Consider the following 21,959-nt stretch of genomic DNA (forward strand, 5'->3'; position numbering starts at 1 on the left):
AGAGATGAGACAGAACTTGACTCAGAAGAGGGAAAAAGTCCATAGAACATTATGAGCATTATGAATCGATGTTCAAGCCTCTAGTGCTTGGCACTTTTTCCTTGGCTTTGGTATCTTATTACCCTCAAACTAAAATATTGTTACTGTATTGTTCAATTACAACTGGTTGAGTGCTGGATGATGCGATCCTCTATGAAAGAGCTATTTTTTTTCTTTGTTTGTGTAAACACTCTGTGTGTTTTCATTTAGTTGGCCCTGGATGATACTGAATAAATGCCATTTTTCTGTTGTTTCAAGTGCCTCTTTTCTCTCCGTGGATCCATTCAAGCTTTCAATACCTTTTCTCCCCTCTCCTCTCCTGTCTCTTTTTTCCACGAGCAGGAGGGTTTTACTTTACTCCTTTGTCATCCTAATTGATTGCATTAACCTTTTGAGTATTGAATTTCCTGTGCATCACGCCGAGCACAATGTGGAATATTATCATAATCCTTCCAAGTAATGGACATAGGGCAATCAACAATGCTTTAGGAAAAGTACATCTTTGAAAGATGGAGCATCATATTCTTTTCCATCCTCGGACTTGGACAGGTTGAGACTTTTGAGCTTTAAGAAACTTTATCCACTGTTTTCTTCTTCTATCTGCTGCTTTTAACTAAATGCTATACATTTCTGTGTCCAAATCAATGATCTGGAAGAAGCAGACGCACATTTTGCCTGCAGTTTTTTGACATTTGATATATAAAAAAAAATGATAACAGACTAGGGACAGGTAGTCATATATCCACTCATCTGAACCTGTTAATGAACACCTAATCTTGTAAAGAATCCAAACCTCTGTACATAATTATTCAAGGTAAAACATTTACAATTATTTCTCATAAGCAATTTGTTGATAAAAGCCCACACGTGTTATAAGCAGTAATGTTTCTGAAAAGGTGGATGAATTAGGTCCAAAAGAACAAACTATTTTCATAGATCATCATAAACGGCTGTGGATATTAGCTGTGATTCAGGGTCAGTGGAAATGGTGTATTCCTCTAACGTTGGTAAATACCCAAATAGCAAATTCATTTGTAACCAAGAACCTAGATACCGGCAGGAATATGTTCACTAATGAAGTAGTACCAAGCAGGTATTATTTTGCCATTTTTAATAATCAGCATCTGCCGATTATTGATTTTGTTCTCAGAACTTTACTAAATACTGCCGTCAAAAAATGTTATTGTTATTTTTTGATTAACTGTTGCTACAGTTAATGGAACATAGTCTGTAGCCTAATATGTAGTTGCGAGTGCTCTAAGACAACAAAAGAAGCTCAGCTTCCTCTAAAATGTTGTCAAATATATACTGCGTTATATTTACATTTCAATACTAAAAGTGCAATAGGAGGTGATTAGAACACGCCACTAGTTTGATCTGGATCAGCTGTTTATCACAGATGATGGAACGTCTAACGTGGTTTTGCTATTCTCGTAGCAGCCTCTATATCAAAACCACTTAAAGCTCAGCTTCAGCAGTGATTGGACAAATGTGGCAAGAACGTCACTTCCAGGGAAGCTCAGCTTCTCTCTGAGCTTCTGCATGGCGATCAGAGGAACTGTCTGAAAGACGCAACCAGTTTTTGATTGACAGCGTTGCAGAACCATACACAACAGCCAGTTTGCGTGGGAGGTCTGTGGAAAAATATCTTTTACTTGCTTGGCGATATATTCCATTTTCGTTTCGTTTCGTTTGCGCATATACGCTGAGAATAAAAAACGACTATAGCATTTCAGTTTTACACAATTATCACGTGTCCTTGTTCCAATTCAAAGTAGTCACAAGATCCTCGTTGTGCACTCTACTGTTTGTGTTTCCCCAGAGTAAGACGGCCACTTCTACTCAACTGTTGTTTGTCCTTATGATTTGACTGCAGCCTCTGTAGCTGTGCAATCTAAAGAAGAACTTTCACTTGTAAGGCAGGTAAAGAGAGGGAAGGGACTTCTGACCAACATGTTCCTACATTGCAGCTGGTTTCTGAGAATATTTTAAAGCTGCTCTACTTTTATTGGTTAATTGTTCTCAGTTTTACTGGCCTAGTATAATATGAGTTGGGATTTCGTTAGGGACAGTGAAATAAATTTAAACAGACATTAGTATATTCCTTTATAACACTGCACCTGAGCTACATCGGTAATATTGAGGCCCCAAGCCTAAAATCTACAAAAGACACTCCAAGGATAACAATAAAATAATAGCCTGTTAACAAGGCAGGAGGTAGCCCATTGGCCTTTTGAGTTTAATCTATTGCTCGAGTTACTTTATTTTTAAACAAGATGCTAAAGGGATAAAAAGTAGTTTATGTTTAATACCCACAACTGTCTTATAAAGGCTTAATGTCAGGAGGCTTTAGGAGAGGTGTCACCAGAATAACACTGATCAGCCTTGAGCTTTGGAATTAGAGACAGCAAATCTTTAAGTTTAATGTGACAACGCAGATAGTTTAGAGTAATACAAGTGAGCAGCAATGTTGATGAACAATTATTATATATTTTATACTGCTTATTGTTGTATTGTACGTATTTGTCGATCATACAATATCAGGGAAGGCCACAACACGACATATAATTCCACCGATAATGTAACAACATAATGATAAACCTAACACCGACAAATACTCTGGGCTTAGCTGCATATTCATTGTCAGGCTGTGCTGTTTAAATATAGTTTATTTGTAATGGAATGAAATGGTGATCTTCTATGGGCCACTCAAAACACAATATGTTGTGTGTATGACTTCTGCTGTAAACCACCTGGTTACAGTACTCATGATGTCTACAGACTGTTGGCTGTTTCTCTGTAAACACTAGCTTAAATGCATTAAAGTAATTGATTGTTGAAAAACGGACAAAATTATCGTGTTAACGTGTTTCCCTGGCAACAGCAAGTATTTTCTGGGTTCTGTTGATGAATTGAAGCAAAACACCCAGTAATTCATAGCAACTCTGTTATATATTTCAGCTCAAAGAGGAAAAATCAATTGAAACAAGCTCTTATGCATGGATAGATGCTAGTTTTGATCAATATTATTTTCACACGGATAGTGCCTTTGAGTTTGATTGAGACCTAGTTACACAGAGCAAGCCAACGGTGTTCAGGACTAATGCAAAACTGTGGATATTCAGAGGGGGAAGGGTCACTATTTGGACACATTTTTTAGCACATTCACCTGAGTTGTATTAATCAAAATAGAATAATGTGATTGAGTGAATGTGTAGGTCAAAAAGTAGGTCAAGGTCAGTCAACACCACAAAGCCTAATCCTGTCCATCTTTTGTATTCCATCAAGCGTCAGTAGTAGTATTCCACTGGGAACTTCTGTGCCCTCAGCATATGGAAACTAAGGGCCCTTAGTTCAATTATACAAGCCCATCGAGCTTCAGAATATTGACATATCTCGGTATTCTGAAAATGTCACGTATAATGATCAACCACTTCCCCAGAAAATGCTTTCATAAAAACCAAGATCTGGAGGCAAGATGTGGAGGGAATTCAATCTGTCAACTGTAGCTATAAGGTCAGGATTTACCTGCTTAAAGGTGGGTTTGATATGAATGAGACCCGTTGGCTTCTCCAAGGAAAGAGGCATTACTCTATAGTGTGTGAGGTATATGCAAACGCTACATAATAGAATTTACACCAAAACCGAAAGTGATTGTATAGTTCAGTGGTCACAAAAAAAGTTGTCAAATCATCGACCGTCATAATGTGGAGAGAGTTAATTAGGACATCTTAATTTCATATGGGAAGGATCTCATTTTTCTGATTACCTTGTGAAGTTTTCTTTGTGTACCAGACATTTGATAATCCAGGGATTTAGAGTAACATTGCACTCCTCCTGTTGAATCGGAGGAACCGAGACAAAGTCAAAAACACCATAGATGCAACACAATCCAGAACCTAATCTAACAAAGAGTCACCGTAGTTAACATGAGTTATGCTGCTTGCTCTCTTTCTCTGTGAATTCCAACTACACACAAGTACCGGTCATTTTCATAATGTGTCCATTGTTTTTTTTAATTAACTAATTAGTCGTTCCGTCCATAAAATGTCCGAAAATCTTGATTGGTGTTTGAAAATAATGATGTTCTCAAATGTCTTTGTTTTGTCCACATGCCAGAATGATTCACTTTTAATTACGGAGCAAAGAAACCAGCAAAAAGGGAGCATGTTTCAATTATTAAGACGAATACTCAAAGTGATTAATCGATTATCAAAATAGTTGATGACTAATTTAGTAATCGATGAATGTATTCATTACGTCAGCGCTGCTGCACACGGAGTCTTAATTGATCTAATCTGGTTACTGCTGTCTTTTTTCAGTTCCATTAGAAAACTCCCATCCTCCCCCACTGTCTCTCCCTTTACCTCCCACACTCTCTACCCCCCATCTGCCCTGACCTACATGGTAGTCACATGGCCCCGGCTCCCTGGCTTGGCATTTTATGGAAAATCTGCAGGAGATAAAGCCACAGGATTTAGAGTGTTATCCCTGCATTTCCTTTGAGATGGGCTAAACACTGAATGAGGTGTTATTCCGTCAATGCTGTGGACACACACTCAGGCAGCCGAGAGGATATCTTCATGCTGTCTTCCCCTTCCCCTTCCCCTCTGTCTGTGTGTGTGTGTGTGCGCGTGTGTGTGTCTCTCTCTCTCTCCCTCTGTCTCTCTCCCTCTGCCTGCTCAGTTTGAATGGATTTAGTGGGGTGTCACCACTGCGACTTTGAGGGATTTTTCTTTCCCTGTCACAGTTCTCTGCATGGTTGCTTAGGTTATTTACTTAACTTGTCTAGAAAATGGACTGTGATCTGCAGCTTACTGCCAAAGCTAGTGAGGGACAAGTGCCACAGTTAAGATATGCCAGAGACGGGCACCTCGACGCTCGCCTGCCTCTGCTTCTGCTTGCTTACTCCCTTGCTGGTGCTGAGGACTTAGTTTTGCACTGTGACCGAGTCCCCTTCACACTGTTGTCTGCCTGTAAATTTTCTGCTGCCCTTGCTATTCAGCCAATTATAGCGAAAGAGCTTTAGTGATTTTTTTTTTCCCCCCCTTCTCTTTCTCGTGGTGTATATTTATATATTTATTTAACAAGTGAATGATAAGCACTGCTGAAGGTTAAAAAAATGCTGAATTTCATAATGCATATAATGTCAACTTCTTTTTCTCTCCCTAGCAGGACAAATCAATAAAAGGTGGCTTTTAACAAATACACACACAATAGAGACTTGCTTCCTTGCCTGTTGCATTTATATTTTATTACCTTTTTAATGCATAAAAACACCGCAGCTTTTCATTTGAATGATGAATTATGCAAACTTTTTTTTTAATGCAAACGTAAAAGGGACATACACAGATAATTCTTGTTCTACTTTTTTCTGCTTTAAGTTCTTGGAGAAGTAGCTCTTTTTTATGGAACTGATAACAATGGCAGAAACAACCATTGTCCTTCACATTATTGTGACTTTAAGAGACAATGTAAAGGTTTAAGTGATGTCAGTTTTAGTTTGTTTATCTGGAATATGTTGTGGGAGATAGAGATGTGCGCAACCACTGTATTCTCTGTCCTTTTAACAAGCTGCTTCTTCTCAACCCCTTAGCACACGTAGCTACATATTCAATAATTGGCTTGTCTCTTGGCCCACGTGCACAGTAGTGAGGTATGTTGTATTTGTTCCTCTGATTGTACTTTCTTGGAGTTGTTTATTCTTTTTGTAGGAGGTGGAAGAAAGTATGTTTTACCTGATGTCTGTGATAGGCCACAGGATGAGTATCAGTACAATGTCAAATGTAGTACAGAGCCACAAAGCAGTTTAGGAATGTATCCAGAGTGCGCTGCCATGTTGCATTCTGGTGTTAAAATGACCAGAGCAACTATCTCCCCAAAAACACTGGATAAGATAATGCAGACAGGACTGCTTTGCATTGCTGTGGTGATTGGTTGTCGTCTTACTGTATGACAGGGTGCTTACAGCAGTCCCACTGCAACCCAAAAAAGATCATCACGTATTGTTCTATCAATCATAAAAAACAAAACCAGAAGTTACACAAGTGATAATTGTGCATAAAAGAAGTGACACCACAAAATGCACAGTGTTCCAAAACAAGAGAGCAGAAGAATAAAGGACTCTTTCCACCAATGCAAATTCAGCCGACGCCTAACAGTGGGAACGGAAAGAAAAACTGCTTAATGTGACAAAATAAAGACAGAAACACTCCAAGGGAAAGTTAGAATTAGGATCCTGAAAGATTTATGCCCCCATTTTATTTATAATTTGTTTTCTTTTCCTTATTGGAATTGAGTTGAAACTGAATATTTGATGAGCAGCACAGCCTACAAGTAAGGATGTTATGTCAGCAAGGAAAGAAAAAGAAAAGAGGAAAAACCAAGAAAGGAATTTTGCAAAGTTTACGCTTTCAAATAAACTAATATGCCCCTGTTTTCACAAGTGGCTTGTTATTTAAGTTTGTGGAGGTGGGGGCTTCGCTATCTGCAGGTTGTGTTGAGCCCCATCTAGGCTGGCGTGCGCCTTTCCATATGCACTGCAATGAGCGCTGGGTACACTCCGTTCACAGAACACCATCTGCATTTTGTTGTTAACGCGCCTTCACATCCAAAGGAGGATTAGGAGGAAAATCCCCAGGTTTTTTCAAACCAGTTGACAAATATCAGATTTGTCTCAAAAAATTAGCTGCATCTATATCTCCCACCATATGACACACATAATAGATTATCTTTTAATACCCAGCCAGCTTGGGTGTGGAAAAAGCAGATTAAAGTTTCAGTTTGGTCATATTTACCCATCCATTTTAAGTGTAAGACTGCCTGCATTACACAGTAGACAGACCTCTTTACAAAGAGCCCCCACACACACACACACACGTACACCCACCCTCAAGCCTTTACCTTCCAGAAACAAGATGTCTGCCTTGAAACAATTAGACATCATGCTTAAATAATTCATCATTTCCCAGTCAGTCTTTCTCTTCTACATGTCCTTTAAACAGAGTGAGCTGCCTAAGAGGCTAAAGTGAATAACAGCAGCAGGTGCCTTTTCAGTCGGAGCTTTGTAGTCGGCACAGGGTGCTGAGCTGTTATTTTAGTGGCCCACTGGTGAGGAGCAGGGGGTGGCTGGGAAATGGACCTGGTGGCTGACCTGAGACCTGCGAGCTGTCCTATTAACACTGTGCTTTCAACTAAATGCTACCAGCTGTAACGTTTGCCTGCAACCACACTCAGCTGAAGCAGAGCCCAAATACAAAACTATACTAAGTACAACCACGTAGTCACCTGTCAGTTTAAAAAGGCCACAGCCATTGCTTGAATCCGGGGTTTTACAGTCTCAAAACGTTACGTCCCTAAAAATAAACCCTCTAAACCCTGAAGAAGGTCATTTGCGCCTGCGGTGACAGATTGCAGGAGTGGACATGCATGATTATTACCCATCAGCATTCATCAGAGGGATTTAAACATATGGGTAAGATGCTTCTTAAGCCTCTGCTAAGTCAGTGTTTTCTTCCTGACCATTTCATTATCAAAAGCATAATCATCATCTGCCGTGGACAGAACCAAAGGCCTAAGGCCCTACCTGGTGTTCTGGACTTCCTTTCTTCCGCTCAAGACCACTGCCCCACCCAGAGGTTGCTTTATGAACACAGGAGTCCCATAAATGAAATTAAGGTGTCAATTAGTCAATTACAGCATAATAACTCTGAGGGCAGACATTTAGAGACAGAGAGAACCTCAGCTAAGTTCATTTCCTCCGGCCCAGGAGCCTAGCGCTTGGCACACGTCACTCTCCACCCAGACTCGCTGAATAAGGGCCCCAGTGCTCTCCCTAATGTTATTTTCCCCTGGATATCTTTTTTGATCAACAATTTCCTTTCATGGGTTTGTTTTTCAGATGCAGGGGATGCACTTTTTCTCTCCCCAATTTGGCTAGGGAGAATTCCATAATTTAGTAATTAAAATCTTTGTTAGGCTTTAGAAATTGCAGCTAATTGAATTTAATGGGAAGATGAATTTCAATTTTATTTGATTAGCAGGACCCCTGGCATAGGTATTTATGGAAAAAAACTCTACAAAAATATGCTGTGTGGGCTAAGATGGCATAATAGAATTACAGATAATCAGATTTCACTGTCATGAATTTCACTCTAATTCCAGTATAATTTTCCATTAGATAGCTGGTTTACAAATATTTGCTCATCTGCGATGGGAAAGGCTATCTGTCTAAAATGATTACAGACCGAGCCTTCAGAAATATGTCCCCTTTTTTTCCCCTCCCTTTTAAAAACCAGATTGCGAGGGATCAAAATTAGGGAGATTGCATTATGGATGTCTGCATCCGGGAGAGCAATGGGGGAGATATGATGATTACGGCCGGGGGATGAAAGCAGTGTCAAGAAAAATGTATGACTCTAAAACATAGGCCTTTTCTATCTGCAAAATCTCTACTCTCAGCACACTGCAACCAAGCAACATGCCATATCATAATTCATGTAATATCAGAGACGGTGCACGAATAAAAGAAAGACAGTGCAGCTTGTTGACATACAAATATATACCTTACACCTCATTTAAACTCTATGTTAATTGCGTTCAATTATGTACAAGATGTGGGTTTTGGTTTTATAGTGCCATAACAGTATATATATATATATATCTGTGTATGTGGCGATACAACAATTATGAACATTGATTGAGATTCTGAAGAATTGCGATCATGACAAAGTGGTGTATTACTGCCGCCGTCGTTCCGACTGCGTTTGTGTGTGTGTAAGTTTAATATGCGGCCCCTTCTCTGCTTAAAAATAAATATATAATGCAATATAAACAGACGTGAGAGGGAATAATATCCTGCATCACAGACAACCTCAGACAACACCGGGGTGAACTCTTGTTGAATCGTGCTTTAAAAGTCCCTGCATCAGAATTAAGCTTTTACACATTCAATTTCCTGCCAATTTAACAACAACATGACAGTGAATATTAAGAATAAACTTGATCCGTTGTCTACTGGAAAACACAAACTATTTCAATTTGTTGTGTTTCAAGTTAGATGCTGTAGAAGTGTTGAAGAAATGCTGCTTGTCTGTGTAACACCCCCCACCCTGTGCACTCCACCAGTTAGGACCGACCTCCGCCCCACGCCAACTATCACCCACTCCATCTCCTCTCATTCGCTCAGTCACTCTTTGCCCCAAACTGCCAGAGACAGCAAGAGGGGTTCAAAAACACAATCTGACTCTCGGCAAAGGTCAGATTTCTCACTCGGCATGTCTCTGGGCTTTGGGCACAAAAGCCACTGAATTCACATCTTTCAACTGGGCCCTAGCTTTTGTCCTGGGAGAGGGGAGGACTCGGAGTGGGCCCTGCACCAGACCAGCCCCTCCTGGAGCGCACTGTCAGGGGCAGCCAAACGTCTGGCCCGGCAGCCCTTTGACTGATGTACCCCTGCCATGTCACGCGCACGGCGCCGCGCACTCACGCTCACACGCATACACACTCCACCTTGCCCTCAACATTCTCCCGCATGCACCACACAATACCCTCGGACCACATCAAACGAAAAGCCCCACAGCTCCCTTTGAAAAGTAATGGATTTGCCCCCAAAGATGGCAGCTCCAGGGGCCAGAGGGCTGTAATGCATAGACAAGAAACTCTTCCCTCTCGTGTGTTACATGAATATAATTCAGCCCTCAAACCAAATCGTCCCACAGTATGAAGTTTGGAGATACAGCAGCATTTCTGTTATCCTTTTCAGTGACATTGTTTTAGCTGTAAGGAACAAAGCATTTCACAGAGACAACCAGACAGAGGTTTTCACATGTGATTTCCAGCCACAGTCATTTCAATGTTTTTTTAATCGTTTTATTTATAAGCAGAACATTCAAACAATCTGTACACTGTGTCTAATGACTGTGGGTGGAAGTAAGAGGTTTTTCATAACGGTATTCTATGACTTTAGTGACCCTTAGTGATGATACTTACCAGGTCTCACTCATCCACCCATTCACAAAAAATGTGATTTTGTATAATATATTTGATCGTGTTCTGCAAAAACGGCAGTTTAATTGTGGGGCCAAAGGAAAAACAAAACAAAAACTGAAGTAGTATTTAGAATATAATTTTAGAGTGAGGGTGGAGGCTTTTGATAGAAATTCTTTTCTGGACATTTTCCTTTATGTGGGTTAGGAAGGAGGAGACAAAGCTGTTTTTTTCCATTATTAAACAGGATGAGTCATCATAATTTCAAAATCCACCAAAACCTGTTTTATGCACATACTTTGGACTTTGCTGACAGCACTCAGGAACTGAAGCCAGGACTATGTATCACTGTATTATGGTTCACAGCCATAAAGTTGTTCATTTCCTCTTTTCAATAACCATTAAATGCTAGTTACACACACACGCACACACACACACACCACCTTTATTCAAAATAAAACAGAAATATGTCCAGTGACCTTTCAGAGATTGGACCTTTGCTGTGTCACTTTGCAAATTCCACATTCTTGATACAGAGTCATGTTTACAGCGTTTGGGCAGTACACGTACAAATGGTCCACATTTGCATGCCACTGCGGAAGAAACTGCCAGGCAAATAAGGGGTTTGTCTTATAAAGTATTCATTGTCACCTGGTAACGGCTGTCGTTTATCATTTCACCTGAAATTACAATGAAAACTGATAGCTTATCAGAGGGAGGGGAGGCGAAAGAGTGCGCTTTGAGGGAGAAAGGAAAAGAAAGTACACTGGACGGCACTGAAATGGAGAGGATCCCTGTTTTGTGAGAGAAGTCAAAGAGGTGGATGGACTGTTTCAGTAAAATATTTTGAAAAGAAGAACAAGAATGTCTATCGTATCTTTTTTTGTATTGCACTCGGATCATTTAATAGTTTGGTGACTTGCTTGTTAAATTACCCTCCACTACCAAAGTGTCAATATTTTAAAATCAGCTTTTACAGTCAGTCACACTCTATTTCACTTCAATCATTTACCTACTACTAATATATTTTCATAAACGTGTAATCCTTTCCCCCGCAAAACCCTTTCATTTATTATTTTTTTTCAAAGTGTTGTGCTTTACCCTCATTTGAATAGAGGCAGTGGAGGCTCCACCCCAAGAGAGTTGAAAGGCTAGAAGACCACAAAGATGGAAAAGGCCAGCCCACTGAGGGAGGGAGAAAAAACTGCCTCGACTCCTCTGCCATAATTTCCTATCAGCCTATTCAGAAAACATCACCAACAGCTTGGTCTGTGCGTGTGTGTGTGTCTACAGGAGCAGAGCAGCGAGCGAGTGAGCAGGAGAGAGAGAGAGAGAAAGAGAGAGCGAGCGAGACAGCGCCGGAGCGGCAGAGAGAAGCGGGGAGAGAGAGAGAGAGAGAGAGAGAGAGAGAGAGAGAGAGAGGAGGGAAGGGGGAGGCTACATTTTCTTTCACCTACCCCCGTCAAAACCACAAGAAGGAGGGGCCAGACCCTAAGCTGCCAATCAAATCCGCTCGTGGCAGCCGGCATTATCTCAGCAACAAACTATTGACAGATTACATGTCAAGGAGTTTAGTGCATGATTGAAGGAAGCCCTTTTTTTTTTTATCAAGTTACTTTTCTGCTTTATTTCCCTCTCCACCAACCAACGTTTGAATGACTTTCTGACAGAGTTGAGTAATATTATGAAAGTTACATGTCTGAGAGGATTTAACTTCGACTTCGCTGAATATGGTGAGTGCTCTTCTCCTCTGTCTTTGCCCGATATGTTTTTATTAGCTGATAGTTTAAGGTGTGCCTTCATCTTTGACTAAATATACTCAGAGGGGAAGTTGTTCATGATTTAACTGTGTGCCAGTGTGTATGTGTACCAAAGTGTTGCGACACCCTTATTAATAGCCCTTTGACAGTGCCTAAAGGTGACTGCAATATCAAATAGGATTTCTCGAGCACTCGAGTCATGACACTGTGTTACACACATGTGAGGAAAGTTCACAGAGCACAGTTTCATTTTCTCTTGTCAAAGTGCATTTCTCTTCTAGGACATGAGAACAGCATAAACTCTGTGTTAGGCTTTTTGTTTGTTTGTTTGTTTCGTCTTTGTCCATTTCCCCTCTGTTTTTATTTAGTTCATGTATTTATGACATGTTTCTTTTTTGTTTGTTTTTTTCTTTAAAAAAAGCCAGAAGTGTAGAAATACAGGTAATGGTTTTGCCCACAGAGGCACTTGCAGTGCCATTAGGGCACAGTGAATGGCCTAAGGGTTTGTTGCCAAGGGGACAAAGCAAACAAACTGTTGTGTTGTGTGCTTATGTTGTTTCACATGTAAAGGTGCCAGGAATTAACATCATTGTTAGTGTCTTTGCAGGCACCTCTAATTAGTGTTCTTATACAGTGCTCATTCATGTGTACGTTTACGTATTATTTTTTATCATTAAATGTCCAGAGCCTTTAAATGCATCACATGTTATAGGTGAAATTGAGAAAATGATATTTATTTAGAATGTTCAGTGAAGTTTCCAGTGAACAGTAATTTTCTGCAAATGCACTCGTGGAGCTTGTTCTAAAATTTATTAGACCTGTAACTGTCGTTCTGCGCGTATAGTTTTGGGGAGGATAAACTTGTCTAGTGTTACTCGACTACGCCTCACACTTGCCAGCGTCGCTCTCCTCGACACTTCACATGTCATTAGAAGGGTTTGCATGCGCCGATTTTTTATTATTATTATTTTTTAAACAAGTCATATTTTACATGCCATGCGTTCTTATTTCTGTCTGTGTGCACTACGTTTGCATGCATGCATTTTGTGTTTCCACACGCTGAGTGCCGTCTCACCTCTACCCTTGTGTGTGTCTATGTTAATAGTGTGTTTCATTATTTGCACCATATATAATTACAATGACTCTATAAGTGAACTGCAACATTATACGGATTCCCCCCCCTTTACTGTGATAAATGTTTGCCATATATTTTTGAAATGCTTTATTTTGAAGGTGTGCATGATAAAGTATTTGGTGTGCAGGAACACTTTTGAATACAAGCAGATTTTTATACACGCTATAAAAATTGTGTTAAATTGCAGAAAATAGACCCAAAATATTAATATCCAGAATTATTCTATTTTATTGGTGTTTTTTTTTTCCACATATTCTTTTTTTTTTTTATAAAAAGGTATGTAATTCAAACTAAAGTCAAGGGTAGAGTTTGCTCCAGGCTGTTATTTTTAATATGTTTATATGCCAATTATTTGAATCCCCTTAACAATTATGTGTTTTCTCTGGCTGTATAATCTCGCCGTTGACTATTCCTGACACTACATAGACTTATCTGCTCTTTAACATGTATATGGCACTGTTAATTAAAAAAAAAATCTAATCAGAGGATGCTTTTTTTTTGTTTTATTAAATAAGAAATGCTAAGAGACTGTGTAGTAAACCACTATGACCACAGGGTTTCACAAACACACACGACAGACAGAGAGAGACAGGCATCAGGGCTCAGTTATTTTGTCTGGTTATTTAAGGTGTCCCGTGTTATGCTTTAAAATAACAACAGACAAATACGACTGTTATCGTGACACACCTTAATTTAAAACTTTTCGTCAGCCTGGAAAATGTTTTTCTCCCCTCATATGAGTCATAATGTTGATTGCCTTCTCCCTCACTGAGTTGTCTCATTAACCCTTTGTGGCCCTCTCCAACTTTTACGGCCTTCCACAAAACCAGAATGAAATGAGGGAGAAAAACAAGCCCAGGTCTGAAGGCCCTCAATAACCTTTTATCACAATTTAGCAATAACCTGAATCAATTTGATGTCTTAAGCAATAAAATATGCTGTTGCACTCCTATTTCTGCTGCTCCTTGGATGACAGTAAATTTACATTTTTTAATTAAACTAGCCGGAATTTTTATTAGGGGGCTGGACTATGCTAATGGGAATGTTGTGTACAGCAGATTAACAGAGTTTTGAAATAAATTTAACAGGGAGACATTTGGAGGGGGAAAAAAATGTGAGTCATTGTCTTTAACCTCTTTCATGCCGATTTCTCCTGGGGGATCCTTGTATTCTAAGGAGCCTTGTCAGGGAAGAGTGCTTCTCAGCAACGAGGTGATTAGTGTCGCCTTGTCAACCGAGGAAGAACGCTCACATTCTCATAATTTATTTGTCCAAATAAAGCCGAAATATGTGATTTTTGTCATCACCCACGTGCGTCTGAATGTACTGACAGATTTGCACGTCAGTGTTGACGTGTTGAAAATTTGCCCCCCTTTTTTTAAATGTTCTTATTTAGCTTTTTTTTTCTTTCTTTTTTTTTTAAATATCAAAAAACAGATGTTGCATTTCAACATTTTAATTTATATTTAAATGTGCACCTCTGTAGTGTTTCCTTTCCTTTTTATTCCTCCTGCCTAAATTCATTTCCTTTCTATAAATTTAGTTTTCTTATTTTACCGCTACGTCAGAGCAGGACAATTTAAAAAAGTGTCAAATACAGTAGTTAATGGCAGCGTATATGTTTGTGTAGTTTTATGGTCCGCTCTCAGTATTTGATTGATGTTGCGCGAGGGCTGTGTGTGTTATGCCTGGATTTAGCAGAGTGGCAGAGGGAGAGAAGGGGGGGACATAGACAGTAGACAAGGGGAGGGAGGTGTGTGTGTGTGTGTGTGTGCGAGTGAGACAGGGGGTAGAGACAGAAAGAGGGGGACAGCTGAGTCCGGATTGAGCATGTGCTCAGTCATCAGACACAAGCCACCCAACACCGTAATTACCCTAACCCCCGTCTTTTAATACCCAAATCACACCAACTGCCCTTCTTTTTCTTCGCGGCAGAAAGGGGAAACATCCGAGATCAAACGATCAAATAAACTCAAGATGCCCATGGGCTGCCGTGCATCTTTGCCGCAGTAGCCAAAGTATTCAGGGCTACTTGATATGGGCCAGGAGCATGGCAAGTGGCATCACCACCTCTTTTCTTCACTCCTGTGCACTCATGCAGTGGCCAGCACCTAATTAAAACCTCAAAGCTCCCCGTCACCAATCTGGAGTAATGGCCTAATTAATACTCTGTGAAGAAATATTCCAGAATGATAAACAGGTTGCACCTTGGGTCTTCATTGTCTTTATCATCTAAAATATAACAAGTCAAGTTTTAGTATCGCAGATAATGCATGTTTGTTAAACTGCCGCACTAAATATAAAGGATATGGACATGAGAGATTTTAATGATACGTTTTTTTGTTTTTGTTTTTTTAGAATGGTAGCAATTAATTATAAATAAGAAGGAATAAAAAAATATATATTTTAGATTTTTTTTTCTTAATCATGCACACCTGCTGTGAAGAAATCCTGCTTTTAATCTCCCTGATGATTGTGCCGTGTCATGTATTCAGGGTGTGCAGAGTCAAAAGCGAAGCTTTCCAGTAACTTTTTCTTTCTGGCTCTATTTCCTAATCTGTACATGGCATTATGATTTCATGCAAAGTAGGGGAGAATAATAATCTCTAGTCATTGATATGCCATATAAGAGGGGAAAATGGGAAAATGAAGAGGCAATTAGCAGAGTGGAAAACTTTGGCGTGTTTGTCTGAAAGGATGGTCTCCACTGGCCATGAATGAATTTGCATGCTTTGCTTATCGAAGCGCTCTTATTAGGCCAGCTGAAAGAGAGATTAAGCCAGCACAAAATGTGGTGACTAATCCTTTTAAATGTGGCAGTGGGTCTTTAAGGTGTGAACCAGCCCGTACTTAGGTTCGAGGATATGGAATGTGACAGAGCACAACATTTGTACAACTGCACGTGTATAAAAGGACACATCAGCCGCAGATGTGGGGTTATTTCATGACAAGGACAGTGATTGACACTGGTAATAAAGTGTAAGTTTATCTCCTGACCCTCTTATCTGTGGAACAAATACGGCAGGTGGGGTCAGACTCGGTTGAGATAATGACGGAAACACTTTGTGTGGTCCAGCAACCGTGGCTTTTTTTCTTGTTTTTTTTTTTTTTTAATCAATCAATAATTCTTAGTGATTTTAGTGAATCATTAATACAAGATAACAAAGAAAACTTAGAAGATGACACAAGGAGGCACTGAGAGGAATCAGCAGGCTGACTTGAACACCGTTTTACAGTGTTGAGCACACTGCCCTCAGTTTCAGTTCTCGGTCACCTTTTCTTTTGACAGGAATCCAGCGCCTGCTTTACTGTCTCTGCGTTATTCTCGATATGAGGGAAGAAAAAAAAGAAAAGAAAAAAAAGACGCAAACAAACAAGGAACCTCTTTTTTCTGTCACCTTCAGCGAGAAAGTGTTTGCTCTGGCGAGTTACAGAGCCAATACCCCTGTCCTCGTTCTGTAATTGACTGCAAACAGGAACATAGTGACGTTTAAACACTGCCCTCCTCTCTCTTCTGTGTCTCACACACACACACACACACACACACATCCTCCACGCAGCCTACAGTCCCACACCCCTCAACTTCAGATCCCCCTCTGCCGTGTGTTTTTTCATGTGACTTTCTATTCACTTGGGTCAGTAGCAGGCAGCACCAGCAATAATTACTGTCTGTACATGATAAATCTGAAGCCCAGCTGTTCATTTCTGTCACTGCCAACAGAGACAGAACGAGGGGAAGAAAGATAGAGAACGAGTGTAGAGAGGGGGCTGCAGGCAAAGAGCCCACGAGTTTGCAGTTTGTCTGATTTTTTTTTTTTTTTACTTGGTAACTTGATAGGATTACATGGTTCTAGGGCCCACACCTGTTAAGAGGCTGTTAGCAGAACAGTTGGCAGTCCCGGAGCCACAGCTTAGCCATTTTCTTCTCTTGCTGCCCTCTTTCTGGGATTTCACCCCCGTGTGTATGACGGGCGTTTGTTTCTCTGGGCTCCTGCCTCTGTCAAAGGGCGAGGAGGGGAGAGCGATCCGTGTGACACGCAAGTGGTATGTGTTTGATGTCAGAGTGTGTATCCTACATTTGTTGTGTATGCGTGTGTGTGTGTGTGTGTGTGTGTGAGAGAGAGAGAGAGAAAGAGAGGCATCTCTTTTTTTCCTCCCTCCCCTGAGACACGTATGCCATCAGTTTTGTTTCCCTCTCTTCGACCTCAGTCACACCGAAGCCACCTCCGGAACAAATACAAGCAGCACGACAGCAAACAAAGAAAGAATTCAATTTGTTCTTTTTTTTACATGGGTGGGGGCCAGGTGTTGGCAGAGTCATAAAATGCCCAAATACAGGTTAAACCAGAACATTTAAATGATTAAGGGTTAGGTTGAGAACATTTGTGCATATTTTAGGAGTGCCAAAGCCCTGCTGTCAATTAGAAATACTTTTGGAAGGAGTGGAGAAATGAGTAATACATAAAATTTGTTGCTTGTATTTTCTTGTTCGGTTATTAAAATGGAAAAATAAACCTGAATTTTGTCTTAATGTAAGAAACACAGTTTGGGGGGGGAATCTGAGGCAGTTAAAAAAAAAAATCACATTACAGTAGGTTGTTTTGTGCCTGGGTACAATGTGTCTCACTGCCTTATTTGGCTTTGAGCTGTAACCCAGCTCTTCAGCTTTGTCACTTTATATGGGCCCTCAGCACCTGTTCTCTGTAATGTGCCGGAATTTTCTATATTTGGCAGGAAGTTGAACTCTCCAATGGTGCATAGATCACTGTTTCTAAGCATGTAAGAGATGATCTCCATGCTCTCCAAGGTTATTCTCTTTTTTTTCTGTCTGCTGTTGATCGCCTGTTCAAAAGACAATATTAGAAAACATGATTCAACTTGGGAGGACTACGAAGCATTTCTCACCAGGGCTTCTAAATGTCATGTTGTCCTGTGCATGTTATTGACACGTTGCAGTGCCAGGGGTGCACATTGTTTTCCTTCTAAAGCACAGGAGAAATAAAAAAAGAGCAAAGTTAATAGATATCTCAGGCTAACTTTTAATTGTTCTGATATGTAATCGCTAAATGACAATAAAAAAGGAGCAGGGCCACTTTAAAAGCTTTATCTCTCCTGCTCTGTGCCCAAAGTGTCATGTCCATAACAGCACCACCTGATCTACAGAGTAAAATAACCACTAAGGCTTATTGTTTGGACAATATTGGAGCCCCCCACACCCCACCTTCCTGCTCCCCCCGCTGCTTCTCTTCCCTCTCCCTTGATTCATTTCACCCACTGTCCTCGGCTGCTGGAAAATGGCGTTAATTTTTTTATTACCTGTTTGACTCTCCAGCCTTATTACTGTAGCCCCTTAATGTTCTCTGTAACCGTGGAAACCAGATGAATAAATGTCCGCCAAAGAAAATGAGATGATTAAACAGGTCACCCTTGCAAAACAAATTCGCTTGGTCGAGCGCAATTTGTGTACCAAGCGGCTGTCTTAACAGTTTGCTAACAAGGGGATTGTTTGCCAGACTAACTGACAGAGAAGGGAGGGGGGGGGGGATGAAGATATCTGGGGAAAAGGATATGATTGAAGAGATAATATTTTAGATCACTGTGCTAGTTGTCTCATCTCTTTATTCTCCGTGATAATATGGCATTTGTGTAACATTTAGGGCTCAACCTTCCTTTATTCCATTGTCCTGATTTAAAATATAGACGTAAATGTACTTTAGATATGTTCTCCCGGTGTACTGCACGAGTTTAAAACGGCCATCTTTATTATTGTCAGAGGCATTTGGTCTGTGATCATCAGCAAGTGCAGTAGCAAATAGAATTTTCCTCATTTATGTGGCAACCAATCATTACTGCTAATTGTCCTTGAGGCCATCTGTATAGGATGGCTTGTCCTCTATTGGTGTTGGAACAGTGCTGGTCATGGATTTACAAGTCCAATAATAATACTTAACTCCTCCGTAGTCAGCGCAAAATAGTTCCTATTCACAACTGCAGTAATAAATATGAATGAGTTTGTTTGTTTTTTTTTCCTCTTAAATTAAACAGTAGCTTGGTTTCAAAGTGTCACTAAGTTTGGTTCCCATGGTGCACCCGCCCTTTCCTTCCTCTTCCAAGTGTAATGTTCTCATATGACTTGTTTTAGGCAAAGCACAACTGACAACCATATAAAATGTCTGGTGTTTTCATCTGGGAAAATAAGAGAGTAGGTCGGGCGGATTTAGCCTTGTAACGATAGGGCAAACATGCACGCTTGGAGTGAAATCAGGCCTGCGTTGCCATTCTCACCACAAAATCATAAATGTTGGGGACACGGCGGTGGTGTTGTTTATGGAAGGATGCCACGCTGCGCCACTCAAGGGTGTTGCCTGTTTGCATTGATGCACCACCACCACTTACCACCTCCTGCTTTAAAACAACTTCCGCATCCCACTCAGCCCAGCCATTTTGTCCCGTCACCAAAGCAGATCCCAAATGTTCACCACAGCTTTAGCCTCAGCTTTAGCCTCAGCTTTAGCCTCAGCTTTAGAAGAAGGGGGGGGTTGTTGCTCAAAGCACAGTCGTGGCTTCTTTCAGTCACTTGTGGGACAGAAAATGGCAAGCAAGACTTCTTCCACTGGTAGAGGGGGGTATTTCATCCCAATACAGGGACACTATAGCTCAAAACTGAAAAGCACTTATGCATTATTGATGTTTTAATTTGTGCGAATGCCCAGGTCTTTGTTAAGTGATTATAGTGCTGGGGAGATAACAGGGGAGATACTTCTCTATGAAACAAGAGCTTGCTCGCTGCCCGCACTGGGAAGCCATTGGACTAAATCTAACAAGTCCACGCTCCTACTCAGCTCTGTGGAGAGAGAGGCAGAAAGGCGGGGGTTTGTTGAGTGGGAGGGAGTTCGAAGAGTTGAGTCAAAAATATCAACGTGTCTGAGATAAGACGTTTTTTTTGCCGTTGATCTTTTGTCCTTATTTCAGCTACACCTCTCCTGTTTATGATGTCGGGTTTACTGGTCTTTTACATCCCTTATCAAAAATTATTTGATGTAAATACAATGGAACTGACCTGAAAAGGCCCATGAGTAAATATTCCTTGTGGCACACTAACAACTGACCTTGGGGGAAGAATGCAAAGTTATAACGCTTGCAAAACAAGCCAATAAAAAAAATACCCCTTTGAACAGAGCGAGTTTGGGTAAATATAAAAGAAAAGCCAGGATACAGTCACTTTCTTTTTCTGCAATGATTAACTGGGAGCAAAGGTTATCCGTAATGTATGTAATTGTCCACTAAAACTACCTACCCAGATAAATAATGACAGCAGGAAAGGTTGAAACCTGCGTCTAGAAAACAAACATGTACATACGCAGAGTGTGAGCTGCGCTCTTGATCAATCAGTTGTACATCTAACGTCATTGTCGTCATCGGCGCATAGAAACCTGTATTTCCTCTTTTGTGCCATTTAGTGCCTGTGATGGTTGCCCAAACTGGGCCTCAGCCTCTCTGCCTCCACACCTGCAGCTGTTCACACAGCCCTGCCTTTCTCTAGGACCTAATGCACATATAACCTGTGAATTATGCTTTGCTCATTTAACTCCGACTGCATTAATATGGGCTCTATCAACGTCAACCTGGGAGATAAGAGCCTTAGTTTTGGGTATTAGTTGTTGCACTTTTGTTCTTTGGCTTTATTCTTTGGGAGAAAAAAAAATCTACTTGAGTGAGGAACCAGGCTTTGCCTTCTGCTTTGAGGTCCCTGGTGGAGGTAAAACATGAGAGCAAGCGCGCACACGCAGGCCCAGACGTGCCTGTGCACACACACGCACGCACACACTGACACATGCAGACGCACACACAGTAGGCTCGCAGGCTTCCCCAAGCATTTACTGCTTTATTAAGCTGTCTCATGAACCCACTAGCAGAACATGAGAATACAGGAAAAAAGAAAAGCCCATATTACTTAGATGATTTGATGTCATTTGTGGACTACAAAACGCTAGGGTTTATTGTGTGTGTAGAAAGAAAGAAAGAAAGAAAGAGCGGGAGCAGGAAAAAAAAAGAAAGAAAAGAAATTGGCTTAGAAATTCAGAATTTCAATTAGCGAACGTAATCTGAACCTGCCGGCTTTGATAGAGGCTTTTTTTTTTAAACTAAGAATACAGCAGCACTTGTAAAACATTAATTAAGCAGACTTGTTTTTTTTTTTTTAAAGGATGGAGTAAAGTGTGCTTTATGCAGTCCTATTCACTGAACAAAAGGCAGTTACCTCACACAGAAGACAGCTTTCACCCAAACCCTCTGGAAAATAAAGGAGAATTAAAATTGGCGAAAAATACAAAAGACAAAAAAGACAAGCCATTGAGAGCAATGTTCCAGAGGAGATGATATCATATGAGAGCGCAGCCTTTTGCTGAAGAATAGAAATGTATCCCTGTCTCAGTGAAACCTAAGCTCGGTGCAGGAAAATGAGCCCCTATTTTAATGACTTTCTACCTGACAGATGACTTTAGACTGCCTTTTGGATCACATTGCTCTGACTTTGTCTCTTACATCATTAAACCATTGATTATTAATAGTTCATATTAATTGTTAATTTTGGGGTAATGTGAGTTTTTATGGCAACCTGAAAACACACGACTATTTGGTGGGTTTTGTAAAACAAAAAAAAATATTATTCCGAAATATTCTTCTTCTTACTGCTTCTTTTTTTTTTTTTTTTTTCCATTATGGGGGTTTGTGGCAAAGCAGTGGTATATCTGTTAATGGCTCTTATGACCTTAGTTTGAGCTGAAACGCAACACAAAAACAACACTGCCTTGTATTGAAGGCGATTACAGCATTGTTTTTATTTTTCATGAGTGTATCATACACAACGCTTTCCTCTAAATATATAAATACCCAAGTTAATACCTTAAATATATTCAACTCATCATATGTAACCTATTTAGGGGAAACGAAAAGAAGAATTCAGGTGTTTAAAATATAAAATAAGACAACAGGAAAGGACAATATCCCTCTTTACATTTGCACATGCTGTTGTATAT

The sequence above is a fragment of the Solea senegalensis genome, linkage group LG11 (assembly GCF_019176455.1).
Source record: "Solea senegalensis isolate Sse05_10M linkage group LG11, IFAPA_SoseM_1, whole genome shotgun sequence".
In the NCBI taxonomy this organism is placed as follows: domain Eukaryota; kingdom Metazoa; phylum Chordata; class Actinopteri; order Pleuronectiformes; family Soleidae; genus Solea; species Solea senegalensis.